Genomic DNA, 13,109 nt, shown 5'->3' on the forward strand with positions numbered 1-13,109 from the left:
CGTGATGTGGCTGGAGTAAAAATGCTTAGGTGGTAAGTGTTACATTTATGTGCATTTTATCTCAGTTTAAAAATACGCCTATATAGGGGGCTGGGGATTTAGCTCAGTGGCAAAGCGCCTGCCTGGCAAGCGCAAGGTCGTGAGTTTGGTTCCCGGTACTGGAGAAAAAAACCAAAAAAAAAAAAAAAAAAAAATACGCCTATAGGTAGATTTTACACACACACATCTGTCACTTCGAGTGACATCCTGCCTGGTCTCTGCCTCTGCTCTGACCCCTGCCACCCTCTTCCCAACTCAGTAGTGAGAATGATCCCGATAAAACTTAAAGCCACATTGCCTTGCTCCTCAGCTCAGCACCCTCCGCAGAGCCTCTGCTCACGGAGAGGAAGAGTCATACCCTTCCAGAGGCCCCCAAGTGCACATGGGGCTGGCAGCCCATATCCCGATGTCATCTGTTATTGTCCTCTCTGTGACCACAGTCGTCTCCTCACTCTGCTGTCCCTGCACCAGGCCCCACCCAGCATCCTCCTGCCCCAGGGCCTGTGTCCCTGCCTTCCTCTCTCTTCGGAGCTCTGGGCATGTGGTGTCCTGCTTCTCCCCGTCAGGTCCTCTAGGCCTCAGCTCAGATGCTTCCTGAGCAAGGAGCTGTCCCCAACATGTCCTCGTCTTATAAGATCACCACACCCCTCAGTCACCCACACTAGCTGTCCTCCTTGTCCTGCCCATGTCAACCTCCTACATGTTTCTTAGGCTGTTCATTGATTTCCAATTTGTTCTGTTCACTCAACGTAAGTTCCAAGGGTCTAGTCTTTCTCTGATCAGTTTGTTGCTGTCTTCCCACATAGCTGCTGAATGAGTAAGATTCCTCTGTCCTCAGGGAAACAGAAACCACACTCAGTATTTCCCACAGTTATCTCCATTTATCTGCTATCTGCAGGTTTAGTTATGTTTGGTCAACTGCAGACCAGAACTATGAAGTGGAAAATCTCAGAAATAAGCAGTTTATAAGTTTTATATTGGCTGGGCATGGTGGTACACACCTGTAATCCCAGCACTTGGGAGGCTGAGGCAGGAGGATCATTGCAAGTTCGAGACCAGCCTGGGCTATAAAGTGAGCTCAAGGCCAGACTAAACTGCATAGTGAGACCCTGTCTCAAAAAAGACCAAAAAACAAGATTTCTATTGTGCTTGGCTCCCAGGAGTATAATGAAATCTCATGCCATCCTTTGCTGTGTTGCCCAGGATGTGAAACCTCTTTTTGTGCAAGGTATCCATGCTGTATATCCTACCTGCCTGTTAGTCACTTGATAGCCATGTCAATTATCACAGTGACTACCACATTATTAGTATATTATATTTGTTCCAGTTTATCATTAGTTATTGTGGTTATTTTGGCTCATAATTTCATAGATTTCAAATTTCATAGATGAAATGGTGGGAAGGCATGCAGGAGTGATGGAAGAAAGCTGTTCATCCCTTGGTGGCCAGCAAGCAGGGGAGGGGGAGAGGAAGAAGAAGGAGGAAGAGGAGGAGGAAGAGAAGAGAAGGAGAAAAAGGAGAAGGGAGAGGAGAGAAAGAGGAAGTGAAAAGGAAGAAGAAAGAGAAGGGGGAGGAGGAAGCGGACAGAAAAAAGGAAAGGATGGGAACCAGCACACACCCCTCCAGGTCACACCCCCAGTGGCCCACTACACCACCTGTGCTCCATCTTCTGACAGCACACTCAGCAATGAACCCACCTATGGGTTTGTCCTTTGATGAGTGTCACACCCACATGACCCAGTCACCTTCTGAAAGCTTCTCCTCTGATGTCTGAATCTCTTAGGGGACAGTTCAGGTAAGTCACCACACTGCTGAACTTCAAGGATTGGGGTTTGTTGGATTCTAGTGTCCTCATGAGCTGGGAATGTCTACCTCAAATTCCTGAGAGGTGATTATAGCAGACATGCACGGAGCTATGCTATGTGTTGAGCACTGTCCCAATCCTGTCATGTAAATTACCTGAATTCAGTCCCGATGTAAGCACTAACATTCATTCTCATTTTATAGATGAGAGATTGGAGTGCAGGCTAGTGAGTTGTCCAAGGATGTGTACCTAGACAGCTGTGGGTCAGAATTTGAATCCCAGGTGTTCACACTTGGGGCCCGAATTGTTGTTTTTTGTTTTGTGGTGCTTGAGATGGAACCCCAGCCTCATGCCTGCTAAGCAAGTGCTCTAGCATTGAGCTTGAGTTCTTCAGCCTTAGGTTCTGTTGTGTCCAAAGAGTGAGGATGCTGGCTCTACGAACACATGCGAGGGAAGTGTTTCATCAGCCTGTGTCAATTTGTCAGTAACATAAAAAAAAGATGATCTGAATATGATGCCTGAAAATCTGAAACAAAAGTGAGGAGTAGGTCTCAAGAGGCATAGCTCTTGGGTCAGGGAATCCTGGAGCAAGAGAGGGGTGCCAGGAGAGAGAAGTGGGGTTTGTAATTCGGGATTCTAATCGTTTTCTTTGTGAGCTTCTTTCGTGATGTTGAACACGTTATTTTGCTTTTTGTGTGTGTGTGTTGGGGCTTCCTGTAACTAAAGTGAAATTAACTATATAACTTTACTCATAGAGGATAGGAAGAGGGAGTCCTAATCCCTCAGAATAAGTTATTTGGAAAACTCAACTGCTAAAGACTCATGTTCTGTGCTGGCAAAGAATTGAATATCGTACTAGGGGAGTCTTCCAAATGTCGGTGAGAATCTACTGGTGATAGGTTAGTTTTTGCAGTTCTGATTTTTACCTGGAAAGCTTGCCTCTATTTTTTTAACTTTAATTGAAATCTGTCACTCTTAATTTTAGTCTCCTAGAACTAAATGTATTATTTATCTTTGTTCTCATCCCTAGAAATGGACTTACTGAAAACAGGCTTGTTTTATCAGAGCTCTTAAGATTTTATATGGATTCTGGTTGTTTAATCTTCACTTTTAAGCAATCCCTTCTAAATTCTGTTATTACTGTGATCATAGCCTACATTTACCTTTTTGGGTATGTGATGTTCAGAACAGAATGCAATATTGTAGGTTGAGTTTTCAACTGAGCTATTTCACATAAAGAGCAAAGTACTCAAGGGGCTGAAGGTGTAACTCAGAGGTATGACACCTGCCTAGCATGTTCAGGGCCCTGGGTTCCATCCACAGAACTGACTGTCCAAAAGTACTCAAATCATGATACACATAGATTTCCTCCATAGACGTGTAGGCCATACCTAGTGCAAGGAACTTAAAGATTAACCTGGCAGATGGCCCATGGATCTCACAACCTAATGGGTGTCACGTATAGAATGTCAAACCATTAAACAGACACATCAAATCTGAAGTTAGAGCTCTGTAATGAAAAATCATTGGCACATTAGCTTTTTGTACAGTGACCTTTAAACTGACTGAGTAAGGAAAAAAAGGGCAAATAAAGGCAGACACATGGACAATTCGTGCATATCTGCATTGTTAGCAATGGAGCTCCTATGCTGTCCCACAGAGGTTGTGGGGAGCGTTACAGGTATGTGGGACAAAGTGGGATCAGCTTCCTGTAGGAGGCATCCTGCCTTAACACAGGGTCAGCCTCTGTGCACTTTGAGCCCGTGATCTCTTGCTTGGCTGTAGGGAGAACCCCTTCCTAAATATCTGCTGTGCAGACGTGGGGTTCCAAATCCAGCTCCTTGATGTGGAAAGTGTGGTATTTCCGGCTTGCCTTTGTGCTTTTGATTTTCTCATAGATTTGAGGCTGCATTTTCACACTTCACTTTCCGCTGGAGTCTTGGCAACACCTCTCAGTTTGGCTGTCTCTGCTGTTCATCGGATATTCCTCATCCCCCCGTTAAGGATTACTCATTGAGACCACAACTAAAGCTGGGTGTGGTGGTCTGCACCTGCGGTCCCAGCTACCTGGGAGGCTGAGGCATAACGACTACTTGAGCCCAGGAGTGCGGGGCCAGTCTGAGCACATAATGAGACCTCATCTAAAAAATAAAAAAGGTGACACATAACTAAAACCAGAGCTAAAGCTGGCTGCAGGCCTCTCTACCTTGGATGTGGCCATGTGTCACAGTCTGTGGCTTAGAGGCTTTGGCTGTGCTTTTGGTCCGTCCGCCTGTGCTTCTGTGAGCAATGACAGTTGCTCAGATTTGCTGCAGTACAGCCTTCGAGGAAGTCTGGGTGCCTCACTTCCGGTGGGGTCTTCCCTTCTGCCCGGTGAGCCACACGGTCCAAAAGTGATCCAGGCTTCCTTTCTGCAGGGCCTGGGCCCTTACCTCTCCTCCTCTTCCTGGGCCACCGCGGGGTTCCCCTGCCTCCTTTTCTTTGGTCTCTGTGAGGGCAGTGAACGTGGCCACTGGCAACACAGTCACACACAGGCCGCAGAGCATCTGACAACCTCTCCTCACCTGTCCTTTTCCACTCAGAACACTGACGGTGTGTGCGTGTATGTGTGTGTGTGTGCACGCGCTACTGGGGCTGAACTTAGAGGTGCTCTCCCGCTAAGCTTCACCCCCAGCCCTTTGTATTTCTTACATTGAGGCAGGATCTTATTAAGTTGTCCAGGCTGGCCTAGAACTTGTAATCCTCTTGCCTCAGCCTCCCAAGTAGCTGAGATTACAGGTGTGCACATCATAGCTGGCTGAGGCCTTTGGAATTCTTTTTTGAGACAAGATCTCACTTTGTAGCCCAGGCTGGCTTTGAACTTGCAGCGATCCTCCTGCCTCAGCCTTCCAAGTGCTGGGATTATAGATGTGTGCCACCATGCCTGGCTGGGCCTTTGGTTTTTATTGCTGCATTTTTAGGTATCTGTGTGTCAGTCCTCATTGGTCCTCAGGGTTCTGTGAGGGACTTGCTAGCAGGAGCCGGGGCACAGTAGGCATTTCATAACCACTAGCCTTCCTGCACTCGGAAGCCCTAGTGACATTTCACTGCTGCCTGCTGTTTTGTGGAGACTCAGATTAGCAGCACCAGTGGTCCAGCTAGGGGTTCCCCTGGGACTTGACTTCCTCATCCTTACCGTGGGAATGAGAAGGTGGCTGTGAGGAATTCTAAACCAATAACATGATTGCTTAGCATATGGCTAAATGTCAAGGGCAATATAAATGCTTAATTTCATTCATTTAATTCTAGTTGGGTGGCCACGTGAATGTTGCTGTGGAAACCATAACTCCTGAATTCTCTGACACTTATCTATGCTGTTGTTTTTAAGTGAGGCTTTACATTTAAATCTTGTGATTTTTTTATGTTGGAGAAGTACAAGGAGGATCACAGTTTGAGTTCCATTTTAGCCTTTTTTGAAAAAAGTAACAATGTAGCTGGGCATGGTGATGCACGCCTGTAATATCAGCCCTTGGGAGGCTGAGGCAGGAGGATTACTGTGAGTTTGGGGCCAGCCTGGGCTACAAAGTGACCTGAAGGCCTGCTTGAACTGCATAGCGAGACCCTGTCTCAAAAACACAAAAAACAAACAAAACAGTAGCAGTGTAAACTTCTGTCATTGCCCCCACCAGAACATCTACTATCTTGTTACTCTCACCTGACCCTTTGCTCTCTTTTCTCCCCTGAGGCCATATGTCTGTCTTCCATGCATCCCTGCATTCATGCATCCATCCATCCATCCATCCTTGCATCCATCCATCCATCCATCCAAAAACACTGCATTTCTAACTTCTGAGTTGAATGGGCCAAATATGCATAGATGAGAACTGCTGATTTCCAGACAGTATCTGGAACTTAGAGCGCCTCCAAGGTGTCGGAGATGTGACGGTGGATCTTGGGCAGCTAGCGAGATGGGGGAGGTGATACAGAGACCTTGTCATGGTAACGGTGAGGTTCTGGCAATCAGAAGAGACCTGGAGGCTGCCCTCATTAGTTCTTGGCCTCGGGCAGCACACAGCTGAGACCCACTCAAGGGTGTGAGCAATAGCAGCACAACCTAGAACAACTACTTTGATTCTGAACCCACCTAGGATCCCACATGAAGTCCCTCTCTCCCCAGATGGCTCCTGCTGCTCCATGGTGGAGGTCCTCCCCCGAGGCTCCCTGAAGCCAGGACTCCCACAGCCTGCTCGGTGTCACTGCAGCACCTGCTGAGGCTCCCGCGGCTGAGAGGAGACAGCCCACCCATTCTCCTGGCCACGGCGACCCTGTCCTGACGGCTCCTTGCAGAGATCACAACTTCCTAAGTAAGCACAGTTCTCAGCTGTTTATTTCTCCTTATAGCTCTTCTATTCCTGGCCACGGGCACCCGGTCTCCTCATCTCCTTTCCAGGGTCGGGTTCACTCTCCGCAGTCTCTCTGGCGGCAGGCAGACAGCCCTGTGGGTGGGAACTGGACGGCTGGGGACACAGGCCACTCCGCGATCACGCTTCAGCGGGAAAAGCCACCCGATGACTGCAGCTGTCTCTTTCTACCTCAAACCTATCCTCCTGCTCCCACTTTTCTTGTTGTAGGAAACATGATTTCCTTCTCTCTCGCTCAGCTCATGCGTCTGGAAAGCGCCCTGGCCTGCAGTCCCCTCCAAGCCTCGCTGACTGAGGGCCAACGGTTCTGAAACAGACCCCCCATTTCAGTTCCTCTTCGGCCTTTCTCATCACTTCTAAAAAACAGCTTTGTTGAGCTATATTTTACGTGTGATAAAATTCACCCCGTTCATGAGCACAGTTCAGTATTTTTTGGTGAATGTACTGAGTGATGCAGCCATTATTAGAAATCAGTTGCAGAACATTTTTATCACCCCAGTAAGATCCCTCATGGCCGTTTAGTTAATCCCAGTCCCATCTCTACTCCCAGGCAACCACTATGCTACTCTCAGTCTTCACATATTGGCTTTTTCTGAATATTTCATAGAAATGGAATCATACAACTTGTAGGCTCTGTTTCCAATTGCATTCGTTTAGCATAGTGCTCTTAAGGTTCATTTATGATGTAACATGTATCAGTTCTTCATTCCTTTTCATTGCCAAATACTATTCCTTTAAGTGGATATACCATATTTTGTTCATTCATTCATTATCTGGGGGACATTAGGGTTGTTTCCACATTTTTGCTATTTATGAGTAATGCTGCTATAAATTTTGCATGCAAGTCTTTGTGGGAACGTGTGTTTTTTATCTCTCTTGGGGTACTTAGTGGGATTTAATGGTGATAACAATAATTTTACTTTCAACTTTTTGAGAAACTGTCAAACTGTTTTCCAAAGTTCCTGTACCATTTTACATTCCCACTAGAAATGTATCCAGGTTCTTACTTCTCCATGTCATCAATACTGCTATTGTCTGTATGGTTGTCTATGATAGTTTTAATTTTTTGTTCCTCTAATGCCTAACAACATCAAGGATTGTTTCGCATGCTTACTAGGCCTGCAGTAGCTTCTTTGATGGAGTATCTGTCCATGTCTTTTGCCCCTTTTTGATTAGCTTGTTTTCTCATTACTGAGTTGTGATCCCCTCCTTTCCCTAAGGAGCATGCCTGCTTTACCCTTTCTTACAAACTGCTACCAGATCTGTGAGACCATGTGACCTGGGGGCCGACTGGCACTTACCCAAACCCCTGGGTGCTGTCCACTTCCTGCCATTCAGACCCCTAAACTTGGTGTTCATGATATTATGCAAGGAAGGCCTATCTGTCCAAACTGCTGCAGGCACTCACTTTCTTCCAGACAGCTGTCTCTGACGTCTTTCCCCCACCTCCGAGCCATCCTGGAAGGTTCCACTCAAAGCCACTTCCTTCCCCCGGGGTGCTTCCCTGACCCGGCTCTGGGAAAATCTTGCTTTCTCTGACCTCCTCTAAAGCTTTGTATTTTTCTTTGTCCTACTGGCCTTTGGCCTGCTTGGAAGCTGAGTGCTGTCTTAAGAGATTTTTAAATAAAAATATTTCCTGGCACCCTTCTGAGAAGGCTATTCTGGTCTGGTTCTCCATTCAGTGGACCAGTGATCAACCTGTTCTAGTCTAGGTCCTGGCTTGTGTGGCTTTCATAGGCCTCTGCCCTGTGTCCCAAGGCATGGTTTCTGCGTGGGGACACAGGAGGAGCTGATTCTCCCCGACACCCTGCCACCGACCTGGGCCTTTGGGGAGCTGTTATAGGCAGCTGAGTTAGATAGAAATATTATAGGCAGTCAGACAGGGCCAGGCTCTCCAAGCAGCCAGTATGGAAGACAAGACTTACTTGCTGTGCGCCAGACCTCAAGACAAAAGATTAAACAAATGCACCCACATACCTCCCTAGGGAGGGACATCAGGGGTTGAGATTCTAAATAGGGAGGGATCACCTTGAAGAGCCACTGACCCACTCCCTTCTAGGAAAAGCCCCTGTTCTGTATTCATGCCCACTTGCTACGTGACTTGCTTCCTCATTTGATCCCAATTTAATCAGAACATGAACTTGTCCCAGATATGGTTCAGGTTGCTAGTTTTTTCCCCTATATCAGAGCTGCCTTGCCTCTAATGGGCCCTAGCCCCCTTCATTTTACTCAAAATGATACAGGAAAATAAAAACTCCCGAGTTCATGTTCTCTAAAATTGAAGAATGAATTTTAGGAGCAATGGAGGTTAAGAGCAGAATATATTTATTGAGGGAAAGAAAAGAAAGCTTCTGTCCAAGACAGGGACAGAACGGGGGCCCAAGTGGGTTACCCAAGACTCTGTCTTTTCTGGGGACCTTTATAGAGCAAAACCACGAGGTGAGGTGGGTCCAAAGTAGGGGAAAAATGGACAAAACTATGGTCAGCCAATAAGAATTGTTCAGGTAAAATTGATTAAATTGGGATCAAATGGGGAAGCGAGTCACATAGCAAGCAGGCATGAATACAGAACAGGGGCTTTTCCTGTCAGGGGTTGGGTCAGGGACTCTTCAAGGTGATGGCTACCTATCTATTGTTTTGTTTTGTTTGTTGGTACTGGGACTCGAACTCAGGACCTTGTGCTTGCTAGGCTGGTGCTTGTACCACTGAGCTATATCCCCAGCCCCATTAGCTACCTATTTGGAATATCAGTCCCTGATGTTTACACCTAGGGTGGAATGTGGGTGTATTTGTTTAGTCTGTCTTGAGGTCTGGCCCACAGCAAATACATATCTTTCATGTTGGCTCCTTTGAGGACCTGGCCCTGTCTGACTGCCTATATAATATGTCTCTCTAACTCAGCTGCCTCTAACACTAGCTCTGAGCTTAGGGGCTTATAAGGATAGAACATTTTCAGTTTCTAAAATTTTTTGTTTTGAAAATGCTTTGAAATTCCTTTTTTTTTGAGACAGGGTCTCACTATGCAGTTCAGGCTGGCCTTGAGCTTACTTTGTAGCCCAGGCTAGTCTCGAGCTTGCAACGATTTTCCTGCCTCAGCCTCCTGAGTGCCGGAATTACAGGCAAATTCCATTTTATTATAAACCACCTCATGGTAGATTGACAACTGGTGGTCAATTTATAACTCCCAGCTGAACTGAGTAAGCGTGGTGCTGGGTGTGGGAGGCCCACCTGGGGACTGTTGCCAGCAGCATAAGAGGCAGACCTGGAGAAAAGGAAGGAAGGCTTTTGGGAACTAAAGAGGCTGTTGGGAGCACAGAGAGGGTGTTGGAGCTGGCAGAAGCTGTAAGGAGCTGTTGGTTGTTTTGGAGGAGCTCGTCATGCTGGCTTTCCTGATGAACTTGGCTGTTTTCATACTGCGAGGAGCTCGGGACCTTGTTGTCACTGAGAATGGCTTTGGTTCACTTTGGGGAAGCTCCAGTCCTCACTTTGAGCATTACTTCCCGGCTCCAGAGGGGAAGATGGTGCACTGCCGGTTTCCTGGAAAAGCTTGCTGCATTGGCTTCCCTGATGGGAACTCAGCCATCCTGATCATCGGAGGAGCTTGGGACCTCACTGTTGCCGAGGATGGCTGTGGTACCTTTTGGAGGAGCTCTGGTTCTTCTGAGCATCACTTCCTGGCTCCAGTGCAGATCCCTCAGCCTGCTAGCACAGATCCTTCTTCCTGCTGGCACAGACTTTGTAGATTCCACCACTGGCCTTTGGGCCTTCACAGCGCAGATCCATGAAACAGGCCTGCATGAGATATTGTTCTGGGCTCTAGGCCTCCAGGTGGACTTGGGGGAGGCATTGTTGTGAGCTCTAGGCCTTCGGCTGGACTCATGCAGAACATTATCGTGAGATCCAGGCCCTCAGCTAGATTCTTGGTCTATGTTGTGTGGACAGATTTCCTGTACTCCCTTCTATATCATTCTTTGGGTGACTGTTATAAATAATCATATAAAGTATGTGTCCTATATTATATTATCGTTCCCCCTTGCAAAATATCCCGCAAACCATAACACACCTACTTTATATAACTTTTTTTCAGTTTTACTATACATTCTTTTTATTTTTATGTTTTTACTTAACACTAGTAGATCAGCAGTATCTTTTCACTCGACTGCCCTCTTAGGGAAACATCCCCAGGGCTACATGGTCTGTCTGATCAGAGTAAGATACCACGCGCATCCCCTAGGGGGCTGGCGGGCTGCTTTTCTTCCTTTGCTACCTTAGAGTGATGCCGGGGATATTGTGATTCTTCTTCAAGGCAGTCACTTCCTGCAATGTCTGGCCATGCGGCCCAAGGTTGTCCGCATCTGCTGCCCAGAGTCACTGTCTGGTTCTCTTTACTCATTTCTTTTGGAGGTAATGTGAGTTGAACCCAGGGCCTTTGCACGGAGTTACATCACCAGTATTATTTTATTTTGAGACAGGGTCTTGCTAAATTGTTAAATTGCTCAGGCTGGGCTCCAACTTTTGGTCCTTCTGCCTCAGCCTCCCAGAGGGACTGGATTACAGGTCTGCACAGCCACACTTGGCTTCTCTTTACTGTTTTTTGTTTTTGTTATGCTCACCCTTTTTTTATTAGTATGCATTTGCGGTACACGATGACCACATGTATTGTGGGAACCTGTACAGGTACACAGCACATCTGAGTCCTTTTCTTACTCCTCTCCCTCCTCGCTTCCTCGACTCTTGGTCCCCTTCCCATTTGCAAAAGTTCTGTCCCTGTTTTCCACCATTTATCCTTTATTTTGCTTTTCAAATTGATTTATACTTTGGGTTTCTCATAGAAGAGAAACCATGTGGTATTTAAGCTTGTGTGGCTGATTTACTTCACTTCCCATTATGGTCTCAAGGTCTTTGCTCGTTTCAAAGACTGTTCTTTTCCTTTGGGTCTCAAATCAACAACAACAGCAACAAATACAACTCTAGCTGCATGAACTCAGCTCACGTACTTTCTCTCTCTATACCTTTCTCTTGCCAACTGCCCATTTTAGGTTAAAATCGAGACTTGGAATTTGGCACAAAAGGAATTTACAAGGACATAGTGACTGAAATGATACTGCAAGAGCAGAAAGCCTTCCTCAGCTTGCAGGATAGCAACCTTCCTTACCCACAGAGTAGTGATCAAATACATGAATTAAAGTCACCAGCTTGCGGGGATCCCTCTGGCAGCCCGCTTAGGATCATAGGGTCCCGGAAGGCCAGTGGATCAGATGCAAACGCTGCCTGCCATTCATCACTTTACTACGCAAACAGTGTAAGCTGCTGTGATTCTCTTCCAAGGAGAAATGGCAGCCTCGGGCACGCGCACTCCACTCGCTCCGCTGGCCTGTTGTGCCCCAAACTGTTAGGAAATTACTTCAAAAGAAAAATAGTAAAGACAAACGGACTCAGTTACATGCTGCTTGGCAATTAGAAGTGGCCAGCCTGATTTTGATTTTTTAATTTCTGATTTATATTTTTATGCTTTCCAAAACAAAAGGACATAATATAGTTTAGCTATAAAACTTATGAGTAATTCACCTCTGCAGTCTACACATTGTGAAGGCTAAATTGCATTCTCTGAAAATATAAAAGTCCCACGAAATAGTCTCAAAGAAGTTATGACCATTTAATAATGAAGCACAAAAGAATATGGAATAAGAATTTCATTCTTAACCAAGTAACGGGCCTTTCCCCCCCACTGTGTGCTCATGGACACACCGGAGAAACTGTTCATCATTTAGGGGTAGCAAGTATAATCAATAAACTGGTGTTCACAGATTTCATAGATGCTCTGGGCTTTTAAAAGCTCCTGTGTAGAAAGATCTGTCTCTCAACTTTCCATCATCTGTCTTTATTTTGCTGTTCATTAATACCTTGGGTTTCTCATATAAGAGAAACTGTGTGATAGTTAAGCTTGTGTGTCTGATTCATTTTACTTTACATTATGGTCTCGAGGTGCATACATTTTTCCACAAATGACTCAAGTTTATCTTTTTTATGGCAGAGTAGTACTCCATTTGGTATAAATACCACATTTTCTTATCTGCTGATGGGCTTAGGAAGGGAGGGGAAGAAAGAGGAGGGAAAGAGATGAAAAAGGAATCAAGATGTATTCTGTACATGTACCAGCTCCACACAGGAACTATAACAGTTATGTACTGCAAATGTGTACTAAAAAAATCCCAGTATGTAAGTTTTCCATTCCTAAAATGAGGGTTTTTAAAAACCTAAACTTTAAAAGTAATTCTGTTAACATCTTTGAATGTGAAAAGTGAGAAATACATAGGTCCTTATGTCTGTATTATTGATATCTATCTCTGTGAAGGGTTCAATCATGCCACTGAGAATCTGCAGTCTAAAAGAATAAAATGATATCCAGTCTCTACAGGCTGTTCACTTACAGGAATAAAACCCCTTGAAACCATATGAATTCTAAAAGCCCAAGGTAGAGTTGAAAAAGCCACCTTAAAGCTAGAATTAGAGAGTTCCTTACGTACAGCCTTGAATTTCCCAAGGAAAACTGTTAGACTCTGGACAACAATAACAATAACAGCGGGGTAAAAACTGAGATAGTAAACAGAGCTTAGGGGATAGTATCAACTGGTGTAACAACATACACATAATTGGAGTCCCAGCAAAAGAGAAGAAAGATGTAGAATGGGACAGAAAAAGTAGCGGCTGAAAATACTCCAACTTTTGTGAAAACCTTACACATCAACTCAGAAACTAGGTCTTAGAAATTCAGCAAGTGCTAAGCAGGAAAAACATAGAGAATCACAGCCAGGAACATCATAGTAAATTTCTGAAAAGGGAAGATAATGAAACAATCTTCAAGA

The sequence above is a fragment of the Chinchilla lanigera genome, unplaced genomic scaffold, assembly GCF_000276665.1.
Source record: "Chinchilla lanigera isolate Chin_1 unplaced genomic scaffold, ChiLan1.0 scaffold00005, whole genome shotgun sequence".
Taxonomy (NCBI): Eukaryota; Metazoa; Chordata; class Mammalia; order Rodentia; family Chinchillidae; genus Chinchilla; species Chinchilla lanigera.